The sequence below is a fragment of the Embiotoca jacksoni genome, unplaced genomic scaffold, assembly GCF_022577435.1.
Source record: "Embiotoca jacksoni isolate LCO1_2020_lvr unplaced genomic scaffold, fEmbJac1.0.p SCAF_35, whole genome shotgun sequence".
Lineage (NCBI taxonomy): Eukaryota > Metazoa > Chordata > Actinopteri > Embiotocidae > Embiotoca > Embiotoca jacksoni.
The window spans coordinates 4,078,117-4,090,605 of NW_027185387.1; the positions used below are offsets into that span (position 1 = coordinate 4,078,117).

At 39.4% G+C, this 12,489-nt stretch overlaps 1 protein-coding gene across 1 annotated transcript in view; it reads left to right on the forward strand.

Annotated features, from left to right (window-relative positions):
- LOC138208054 (D-glucuronyl C5-epimerase B-like) overlaps positions 1-12,489 on the forward strand; it is a 53,426-nt gene that overhangs the window by 20,631 nt on the left and 20,306 nt on the right. Inside the window, 1 exon segment of the mRNA XM_069165702.1 lies at positions 2,934-3,049. The gene's annotated coding sequence lies outside the window, so the exon portion shown is untranslated.

Consider the following 12,489-nt stretch of genomic DNA (forward strand, 5'->3'; position numbering starts at 1 on the left):
ATCGTGATTCTTTATTTTACATGTTTAAAATGTATACGCCGATATCTGAACAGATATTCAGTTCATTATTTACACAAAGCTAGTGTAATACAAGCCAGCAGCTAACAGTTAGCCTGCCTGTTAGCACTGATGCGTTAACGAAATGAACTGGAGCGCTGTTAGTTGGGGTAGACTCGTGCTTTCCCTTTCACAGTGAATAATGTTTAACGACACTGCTAACTGCTAATTGTTGTAGTCTGACCGTCTTTTGATCGAGAGCGGCATTTACATCAACACGTCAACGGTTTCCAGAAAATCGGGTTTGGTAATCAATCACCTGCTGAGCTCAATCAGATAGATCACGATGCCTTTCATTTCATTATTAATGTCAGCAGTCACCTCACGTACTAAATATTTGACCCGTGATGTCGTGCCACAGATCATTTTCCCTCGACGCTTAACGAGCGCACTATTATATTTTTAAAGATATCACAATGACATCTGATGTGTTGGAGACATATTTTTTTTTTCCAGACATGGAAATGCTGCTACAACCATAACGCGTGTTGAGAAGCTCCTATAAGGTTTAAGTGACACTCAAAAAGTCGAAGAGGCACCACTAGGATTGTGTTTTTGTTTCCATTTGGGGTTTGAGACATATGCGCAGATTACCTAAGAAACTGGTTATCCACTTTAAGGCATAGTGATTAGAGAAGAGATTAAGAAACCTAATGGCGTATCTGCACTCAGCCCCTGTGACTTCTCGAAACGTTAAGTACAAAGCGGATAGAGCTGCGAGTCTGTGTGATGGACCTTTTGGGTTAACGCATGCATTAGTATGTAACTCTTGACCATCTAATTATGGCTTCTGTGTAAGTGGCTCCGCTAAGATGCTTCTTTAAGCAACGTGGCAACTACAGTATATCCAGATGTTTAGAGGGAAGAGATACCCAGAACGAGACGTTGCCTGCAAATGATGGCAGGAGCGGTGCAGGATAAGCTCTGGGAAGATCAAGCTACCGCAGGCTGATGTTTACTCTCATTTTCAACGTCTCGCCATCTGCCTGCAGCACACCTGCCTCAAAAAGCATCAGTATCTTCACACAGTAGCCAGGAAATATTGATTAAGACTGCTGACATTTTTGCTTCCTTTTCACTCTGGCTGGTTGGCAACGTGCTTTCATTCAGGTGAAAGCTGTCTTCACACAGATCATCACACGCATCCTCCGATTGTTTAGTTTTGTCAGAATATAGAATTAAAGGGTAGATTCTTTTCTCAGACTTTAATCAGTGTATATTGTAATGTTTGCAGGTGTTATGGTTGGTATATTACAGTAACTCTGATAACAATTGGTGGAAAGCTGGTCTCTCCACATCTTTTTTTTAATTTTTTTTTTTTACTTGTTGTAGACGAGCTTTAGTATATTTATGATGAACAGGGAGTTTTGGTTCAACTCGGCACTCGGTGAAAGAAGACAGAAAAGAAATGCCCATTAGCGTTTAGTTTCAGATATTCATTTGGGGTTAATCACAGTGGTAATGAATGATGGTATGGCTAATTTAACTTATCTCTAATTTGAAAGCATTACATTGAAATATATCGCCGTTGATTTGTCCGTTTCATCTCATCTTCCTCTTGGCCTTCCCTCTGTCTGTTTTCTCTTCAAGCACTGTGAAACTGCAGTGAACTGTGCAGCGACAGAAGGGAGCCCAGCTGGTTTAATTTCTACAATATCTAATTTAAGTGCTTTGTCAATAAGCACATTTCATAAAAAGATCAATATGTTCTCTTTGATGTGGCGATTTAGCACCTTCTTCAATGTAATGGCTTGTTTCAACAGGGGCTGGGAGTAAATTGGTTAGATTAATTGCAGAGTAAAGAATCCATGTTAGTCTGCAAATTTGCACTGATAGATTGGCTGTTCATTAATGACCCTGCTGGTGAAAAGCCTATAAATTCATCGGGGCTGCAGTTACATTTATGCATTTGTTTTCTCATTTTAATTTGTAGCGCATCACTGTCAAAGTCTGCGCCGCTTTGATTTAAGGTAATAATTAGCCACGGTTAATTTTGTTTCCTTCACAAAGGTTTGTGTTGAAAAGCTGCTTTGGAGCAATCAGTCATAATTTACCTCTGGAAACATTTAGACTGTTGAAGGATGTAGAGCCTGCCCGAATGAAAACGCTCAGAGAAATGTGCAATTAATTATTCTGCATGTTTATCAACTGAGTAGTAACTAAACCTTCACAGTGAACATGTGCATTATTTTACCTGATTGAACCGAGCCTGTGACCAACAACCTCTCCAGAGTGTTTCCTTTCACCTCCATGTGACCCTGAATAGAAAAAGAAGGTATTGGAAATTGATGAATGGGTGGCAAGAATGTGGTTTCGCAACAAGTTGGCAGACGCATGCGGCTAATAAGTCTTTCAGGTGTTTTTAAGAACAAATGGTGAAACTTAAGCGACGAGCTTAGTTCAAATGAAACATGCAGACAAATATGGATTATTCCACATAATACATAACAAAGAGACAATATATTTCGATATAAGATTCTCACAATGTCTCTTTAGCTTCAGGAGAGATATTTGGTAGCTCGCTGTTGGCTTTGCAAACGGGATTTTCTCTGTGGTCCGCCAGTCCTCAGGATTTAACTCAGGGTTCACTCGCTCCTACTTGTATACATGCTTGCATGTCTTTGGTTTCGAATAATTTGCAGGCAGCCTCTCGTGGGCCATAGAACATATTCCAAAAGGCCGTGTATGGCCTGCAGGCTGCTGTGTGAATAGGCCTGTTATACACTGTATGGTAAAACAGAGGATGTATTATTCTTTAAACAAGCTGTCCATCATGCCCTTTTACTCACTTACACATACATGCTTTTGCACATTATGCATAACCAATTCAAGTATTTGAGTGTAAGTTGCCTTTTTGTTTGTCTCCGCATTTACAGCTGCAGAGGAAGCTGCATACCGAAAATTCCAGAAGATCGAGCTGTGGAAGGACGGCGGTGAAGGTCAACAGGATGTTCAGCCAGTTGTTCATTTCTATGTGAATGGACTAGAAGAGGTCAGTGTCAACAACAGTACAGTCGTCTCTGTCCACATTCAGGATAAGAGTATCTTTCAGCTCCTCGAGTCCCAACAAGCCCACGCAGAGGAGAGCACATTCCTTAGATGGCATTTTGTGTAAATACTTTGCTTATGCAGACTCCTTGATTATGGCCTTGTTAGAACTGGCTGGTTTTTTTTTTTGTTTTTTTTTTAAATGAAATAACACTTGATGTGCACCGCAGCCTCGCCGGCATGCAGATGTGTGCTTGACAAATCTCAAATCTACTCTCCTATCCACTGTGAAAAGTGACCCGGTCCTGCTTGTGTGATGAAATTATTAAGCAGATATTCTACAAGTCCCCTCTTGCCATCACGGCACATCATTTTTGATAGGATAAGGAAAGACCAGAGCTCTTTGAACTAACCCTGGGTTCATCGAGTGTGTGCCCGCGTGAGGAGAAACTGCTGGATTTGAGACTTTGAAGCACAGCCCCATGCAGCTCTATTATAATCTCTTAATAATCGCACACCAGTTCATACCTGATGTTTTATGTCACACGGTCGGCGTGTTAGATTATTTGTGTATCAAATCAGTGGTCATTTTGTGTACAGTAATGTTATGCATAACTCTGCTTTAGTTGTATTGAGACCAACGGAAAAAAAAAACACATGCCGGTACTTGCTGCTTACTGCTGTTCCGTTTGTTTTCATAATCACAACACAAAAAGGGATATGGATTCAGTTGTATTGTTTTAGTCGTGGAATATTTGCACATGCTTCAGCAGAGTTAATGATGACGTTTGGCTAGTGTCAGAACTTAGCTGTTTGCTAGTTGTTTGGCGGATAATGAGAAGAAAAAAGAGGAACGAGAAGAAGCGAGCCGCTCAATGCAGAGAAGTAAAACATTTAATCTATTCAACATTCGCACAAACGCCGGCATTTACAGGCACAAAGAACACAAAAAGGTGCTTGGGGTGGCAGCTACTCCGGATCTCACGCTTGGCATCCCGTCTGTGAAAGAAAAAGGTGAAACATTTTGTGTACAATTATTATAATTTCAAGTATACTTCACTAAGTGACAGAAGTATGAGAAGTTGTCATTAGGGTCAAAGAAACCATTCATCTATAACAACAAGGTCACGTTTCACCTTCATTTTCTGATAGTAATGTTTGCTTCAAGAAAGCTGGAGTCACACTGGTTCATAGTCAGTCAGTGATTCCTTGAGGTCAGTTTGCTGTTTATAGATTTTTAGCATGCAAGAATTATTAAACCCCAAATCCACAATTGATGTACGATGCCATTTCACCTCCGAGTTGCCAACATGGTCCAGATTCTCGTTGCAGCGACTGCAGACCGTGTGCACTAAATCCTATACAGCATGATTATCATCTATGCTTTAACATCCTCCCTTCCTTTCACAACTTGCTGCATCCTTTGCCTACCTCTAAAGCGATGCCTATATTTTTCTCTTGTCTCTCTTCCATTTGATTAAGAGTTTGCTTAATCCCTGAGCAGACCTGAGTTATAAGCTTTTTGGTAATGACCTGCTTAATCCGCCAACTAGCGATAAAACACAGGCGCATTAACTTCAAAGCAGTTTACTCACTTATCGGCTGCCTCTAAACAAAGCTGTATTATCTTGCGCTTTGGACGTTCACGTGTTTGTGTAAATTTGTTAGCTGAGCATCTACCAGTCTTTGAAGTGATGCAGGAACAAAGGTGGCCATACTGTACTTATTTCAGGCTTGAATTTACACCAAATTTAAGTGCATATTTGCAGTTTAATGATGACTCAAAACCACCATGATGTTACCAGATTTTTTTTTTTAGTTAATCCAATCAATTAATCTAAAATGAATACATTTTTCAAGAAAACATTCTCTAGTATCAGTTTCAATTATGAGGTGTCAATGTGGTTTTTTTAATTTTATTTTATAGTAAAAACTGAATATGTCCGGTCTTGGGCAACTAAACAAGGTGTTCTTTATTTTCTGGCATTTTATAGGCCAAATGATGAATCCACTAATATAGAAGATATTCTTGAAAATATTGGTCTGCTGTAGCCGTGATGTCACTTAATGCTGTTATTTTTAAGAACCTTTTAACAGCTCTATTTTAAAGAGTCTAACAACAAATCTAGTGAATGTAGGGTCGGACATAAGTGGCAGTACAACCGGCAGATTCCACAGTACTAAGCCATGAATGAGAAGAGCTCTCTGCTCACTGTGGCTGCAGCCTAGAGGTGCAACAACTAGCTGGGTAGTTGAATGACAGAAAGTTCGGCTATCAGGAACTATTTTTAATAATGAATTAATTGTTTTGAGCTGTAATTCTCTGATTCCAGCTTTTCCAATGTGAATATTTTCTATTTCCTTTAGTTCTCTATGATAATAAATGGATAATTTTTTAGGTTGTGGTAGGGCTTGATATTGTTCAAAATTGTTCAATAGCGGTACTGACCCCTTGACTTTGATGCTGGTTCCTGAATAATAGTTTTTTCAATACCAATTTTGTAAAATCCATTTAAACAAAAAGAAAATTACACATTACGTTACAAATCTTCAGATTTTAATGCAGTTTAAATGGGGAGAGTGTAACCCAGGTTGTTTTCTGTAGCTCCAATTTACAGATGTTCACTAAATGCTTCAACATGCATAAAAGAGTGAGATATACACTATGTTCTAATGTATTTCACCAGAGTTGAAACTGGGTGTTTTAAAGTGGAAAAATATATATTTATAGTAAGTCTACTTGCATACTAATTAGCTGTTGGATAAAGATTCAAGCTGTTTATTTTTTTTCCTCCCCTGTCAGTTGTTGCCTTGAATTCGCCTGGTGCCTACACGGTATCATAATCAGGCTCAGAACCACAACAGACACCCACAATGCATATGCACACTCACATAGACTTAAACACACCATCCCATCTCCACAGGAGCGAACATGCCTCACAGCTGCAGCGTAAGCTGATCATTTCCAGGCAGTCTCAACCCCCTACCTTACTTCACCCGTGGAGGAAGGCAGTGAAATCCTGTGAGTTTAGTCGGGGCTGCAACACCTGCACCTCACACATCCAAGGCTTCTGCTCCATTAGTTCCCCAAGGATAGCTCACGAGCACTCGAGCTTTTATTGCTGTGATGACTGCATTTGATTTTTTTGCCAGAGCAGGCGAGGAAAAACAACTCCATTCACCCATCTCTAAGCCCGCTGCTGCCACAGCTTTACTTGTCGTACATGCTGCTATGGGGACCAGGACAGAAATCAGCAGGTAGTTTTACTTGAACTTGCTTTTAAAGAGATTTTAAGTCATGAGACTCTTACCTGACAAACAATTGCAATATCAGGGGCCTGGTAGAACTTCCCCATCCTGATTACTAGACATTTAGGGGATAAAAGCATCCACATATTGGCATGTTAAAAAAGAAAAGAAAAAGAAAGCATCATTCTTTCCATTGGTGCGTTCAGAGATCCATCACGTTACAGTCCAACACAGCTCAAAGGCACATGTTAACAATCAAAGTTGGCAGCCTTTGATGATTTGCAGTAGCAGCAAAGAGGCTGTGTTATTAGACCCGCGAGTGCTCTGGTACGTCAGGGATTCATGACTGTGAAGTTGCTTGACCTGTCAGTCTGTGAAGTGGAAGTTCACTCAGGCAGCTGCAGTGTGAAGCTGTGATCCAGATATCATTAAGTTGAACAAAGTCACATGTGATTTACCAGCAGCTTGTCATTCATGCCATGCTGGAAGTGGACCGTTTTATATTTTGCTCTAAATATAATGCCTGATTTTAATACTGATTATTATTTCAGAAAATTATTATATATTGTTAAAAAAAAAAGTGAAAATGAAAAATGTTGTGTTCAACCAATGGACAACTCTAAAACTGAACTAAACAGTTATAAAACACAAAATACAAACATTTTCAAGCCTTAAGAATCCAGCATGGTTGTCACTATTGGCAAAAAATTACTTAAATGTTAAGTTATCAATATATATATATATATATATATTTTTATTTTTATTTTTATATTTTTTTTTTATTTTTATTTTTTTTTAATACTAATCTATTAATCAATTCACTGTTGCAGCCCTGGATACCACTTAAGCAATATGTTTTCAAAAACTATAGCATCTATTGTTGCGAAATTGGGTTATTTGTATTGATAAAGTAGGATTACTCTAAGAACTTCTGCTGTTCCCCTTTTTCTTCTTTCTGTGTTAAGCTAAACAGAGCACCAAATACAACCTGTAAATAACTAAACACGATGCAATCCTCTTGGAATGGCTTAGTATGCCATCTTTTTCAACTGTAACTCAGTGAAAAACAGGCTTTAGTTAATTGTAAATAGATATATTGCATCTATTTTCTTCACCCTTTCCTATCATCTTGAGTGAGCAGAAAAAGTACTTGAAGACAGTTGAAAAAGTTGCGCCTCCACATTTTCTATCAAGAGTGGCAGTGTCACAGGTCAGTGAAGAGCTGTATTATAGTATATTATAATATACTACCAACACTGTCTCCTTTGTAGACATACATAAACCTTCACAATTGGTTTTCTATTTGAATCCAAAATATCACAAATGCTATGAGTGTGGCCAAAAACACGAAAAGCATTTAGAAACAAAGCCTTCATTCCTCACTATACGTTGTGTTTTCCGATACACATGGCGTAGGTTTGATCCTTTAGGTAGTCATAAAGACTGATAGCCTGGTATTACGAGATCCAGATTCACTGCATAGATTTATGGGTCTGGCTAAGCTCCTTTAGGGATTGTTTCCAACCATTGCATCTTAATGCGTAGACCTCGGATTCATGTTAAAACTATTGGCGCAGCCTTTAACCAATCAGCATTGAGCACTATATAGCATACGTTGTGCCCTGACACCAAGCAGCAACCCACCACAATGTCACCTGTTGGTTTGTGAACAGCCGTTTAGAAGCCTTCAGTCTGGCATTTCGGATGCTGTTGAATAGGGGTCTATTGGGGCTAGAGGTTTTTCTCTCAGCGATGTTTCACATTAAAGCACTTCTGCATTGGCTTCACTTTTCAGCCCCAGAGGCCACTTCGATTTTATATACAGTCTATGGCTGAAACTCAAAGTGCAACGCCATTGTACACTTCTTGAAATATATTTTTCTGTCCTTGCTCCGGCCTCATTTCCTCAAGATTTTCCAGCGTTGCTACGACTGTTCATATCTCCTCATCACACTCTACCACCGCCACTATTTAGAACTACATTTTGAAAGAAAAAAACCCACTTGACTTAAATGTCATCGCACTTAGCCACCCCCGCTGGTCCCTGATTGGTTCGTTCTTCAAAATAGTTCGACAAACCTTCATGCGAACAGTGTTTCTGGACTATAATTAAAACGGAGACTGACACTGTGAGAAATAGGTGGGTGGCTAAAAGAGCGATGCCCATCTTATCAAAATATCAAAATCTCACAACCTGCAATTGGAGGCCCTTTTAATTTTCTTGAAGCAGGGCACGGGGAGCATGTAAGCTGAAAAGCTGCTTTTGTTTTCCCAGAGTCTTTTGCCTTAATCTGTCAAGCGTGGAAGACTTTTGTCCTCCAACAGGATTGTCTTTCACCTCCTGTCCAGCTGCATCTGTCTTTTTTTTTATTTTTATTTTTTATTTAATGTCAGTGCAGTTTTCCTTCCACATCAAAACAGTGTTATCGCCACAGAGATTATATCACAGCAAAACCTCCTGATACTCAGTGGATTACACAAAGATCTGTATCATATAAATGAGCCCTCTTTCTTAAATGACAAAATAGAGATGTTTCATTAGACTCTTTATGATCTTCCGGCTTTATCCTTCATTATCTGATGAACTTTACGTAGCTAAAACTGCTTGGTTAAACGTTAGCAGAAGCTATTTATCGTGATTAAGGTTAGAAAAAGATTGGCTTTACCATGAAATACATAAACAAATGAATAAAAGGGCTGATGAGACGGAACAGTGCTGAATTCAAACACTGTCCTCTCAGCCATCCACTCTGACCTCATCACTAGCAGGTTTTGTTTTAGTCATTTAACAGCACTGCACAGCTTCTGTCTTTACTGCCGATCAATGACAGTCATTTATTCACATTTATTCACTTGTCAGGAAGAGCGAAACACGAGTTGTTCCAAGCTTTTGAATAAACAATAAATGCTGTTGTTTTTCTGGGGAGAACAAACTCCTGGTAGATGTAAGAGAATTTGGGTCAAAACCCACCAGAGACAAGCAGCTCCTGTCTGCGTAACTATATAACTGTTGTTTGTTTGCCTTGTAATTAACTGGTGCATTGCAGAAGATATGATTTACAAGCATCTTCATTTGTGGAAACACAGTCATGAGGATACTAATAACAGTGTTGTTTTTTGTGTCAACTTAGTTTACAGGACAAAAAACTAAATGTCCTTACTTTTTTATGAAGATATTGTATCTGAAATTATTCAAATTGGAGGAGTGAATTGGCTCTGCTGCCTAAGCGGGGGTTCAGAAAACTGAAAACAGTCCTGCCTTAAAACAACAGGAGGTTGCATCAATGGGGGCGTGTTGTTTTACTGTCCAGGAAGTCCAGTTTGAGTAACAAATTCATGTATTAAAAGGTTAATTAGTGACCAAAAGACTGAAAAATTCAACAAACTTTTTTTTTTTTAATCTTTAGTCACAAGGATCACAAGGCAGAAATACATAATTTACACACTCTGACACACTCGACTGAACAGTTGCTTTGATGTAGCTCCCGTACTTCACATGAGGTTGTGGTTTGTTTCCAGCTGCAAATACAGACTAGGTAAGGTTGGTTTCAATGTCATCCAGGCAGGCAAAGACTGATCAGCACTGCCGTTCTGTATCTGCGCTGCGATACAACATGGAACAAATTAATAAGGATAAACAGCAGAAAAGAAGTTGACCAAAATTTTGGCTGCATTTAACTCGCTGATTTAAGGCCAACAACAGTCAGGTTTAGGATGGACTCAGGTCAGAGCTCACTTTAGACAAGCCTGCCACCACCCTGCTGTGAGAAGGTTGACGCCCAGCGTTAACTGTATTTAGAGTCGACCCTGTCCTGATAAAACTATCGATATTTGGAAGGCATGTTGTGACTTTTCAGTGGTGTCGTGTATCTCGTTACTCTATTTGAATGCTGCTGAGTTTTAATTTATTACAATGAAGCATTAAGGAAATATAGTTTCTATTCTATACAATCTTATTTCTCTCTCTGTGTCTCTCTCCTGCCTTTTGGTCTCTCGCTTGCTTTTTTATGAGAAATTTCCAACTTTTCAGTTTGTTTCTGGTTGATTTTTTTTGTATTTGCTTCAACATCATTCCAACTTGGGTAAATGCTTATTTGTGTGTCAGATGTGTCAGAGTCTGAAATCTCCTGACTCAGAACGTTCATGGTTTCTGATCCATAAACAAACTGCATCTTGTAATTTGCTTGACATTAACTCCTCTTGTGGCGCGCCTACTCTTCCAGCATTAAAATGTAAATTACGTTTGTGAAATGGGACGTTACCGGAACCAAATCGCATCTGAGTGAGCGAGAGGACCTTAGGATACTCTTCCTGCTTAAGCCCGTGTACATCCACCTTGAGCCCGAGTGCAACACCAGCAAACGAATCACTATAAAAAAAAGCCAATTATTTATAGTCGCTTCCCTGACAGGGCTGGTCCTACTTATCTTTCAGGGTGCAGTCCCCTGGCCTTCCTCCTCACATTTTCAGCATTGTCAGAGCTCCCATCAGCCCAATCTTTCATCACCGCACCAGGCTGTCATTTCTCTAGATATCAATGATAGTTTTTATGTGTGGCAATAATTTATCTCACGTGGGGAGAAACACGAAAGCTTTTTCTCCACCACCTCCAGGAAGACAACAGCATTTTTTTTTTTTTTTTTTTTTTTTTTCAAGTAGAACTTGTAAGAAAGACAATTTATTGTTTGCCTCCCCCATCTTATGCAGGGAGCTTATTCCTGATCTTCTACAACCAGCGCACCTTTAGCTTTTTGACTTTGGAAGTCCGCTTTCCACTTTATTAACAGTCCTCCAAGACATTAACTTTATTGAAGAAACTACTAGCACAATAATTTGACTTTGCAGTGCTGTAGCAGATTACTATTGTCCAATTAATGCACATTAATTGAGCTGACCTTCAGTGGTGGCTAGTTTAAGCTGAGATAGTGAAATGAACTTGGAGTGTAATGATTTTCCTCCATCTCGCTCCTCTGTCATCAGAGGACTGAGCGCTGTGATCACTGTAATGCTGTGAAGCTGTAATTAGTGTGGAGGAGGAGACCTAAAGATGTGTATTGATTTCTTGTTTGCTTGGTGAAAATGTCAGAGAAACACAGAGGACATGAATACATGAATCCAGACTGATCGCTCCACTGACATGTCCGACCTGCTTGGTGCACTGTAATTCCAATCATTTTAAAAACAAATATTTACCAGAGTACATCCAGATAATTACAGTAAGAAATGTTCAATTTATAAGGTGGAAATGCACAGGACACATAATTTGATACAGGATATACATGATCATGCTGTGACTACCCTTTATGGAGACGCGATTAAATAAAATATGGCTTAAGACTGAATTCAAAAATGCCAATTCAAGACATGAGTGATGGTGTAAACCTTTTAAACGGTAACTGGGCAGATGCTGTATGGAGGGAGCAGATCAGAGGTATAATGCTCTAAAATTCAACAAAAGACTCTTGACATTATTTTTTAGGATTGTCTGGTAGCCACTGATGGGAGGCTTTAAGATGGAGACAAAACAAACCATATCTGATTATGGTTTGTTTCGTCTCCATCTTAAAGCCGGTTTCTTTAAAGGAGTAGTCTGACATTTTAAATAACACACGTGTTGCTCTCTTGCCAAGGGTTAGATGAAAAGATTGATTCCACCTTCGTGTCTCTACACTTGGGGCCTGATTTACTAAGATCTTAAATAAAGGGTACTAAATTGCGTGTTCCTTCCAAAAGCTAGCACATTTTTTGTGCACCCGTTTTGCGGGTGATTTACTAAAAGTAATTGCGTCATTGAAATCAGGTGCAAATCGCTGTATTTAAATGAGGGGTTTGCGTGTTAAAGTGATTCCAGCAATGAAAAACAGAGCGACCGCAAAAGGAAAAGGAAATCTGATCCCATTGAAATGAAGAAATAGAAATATGACAAGAACAAAACGCTATATAGGAGAAAGTCAATACTGTGGGAAAAACAAAAAGGCGGAAGAAAAAAAAGGCTTAATAATAAAACAGGAGGAACGGTGGATGAGATCCTCTAACAAACACCGATCAGCAGGTCCAGATCTTTCTGTGAAGAGCAGGTGAATTAGTTTCATTCAGCGCCTCGCGGGTGCTCGTGAGCCTTACGAAGCCTATAGCCGACCTGTGAATTTTGCGGGACTCATTCAGGACCTGTGACAACTCACCTGAATAACGTGA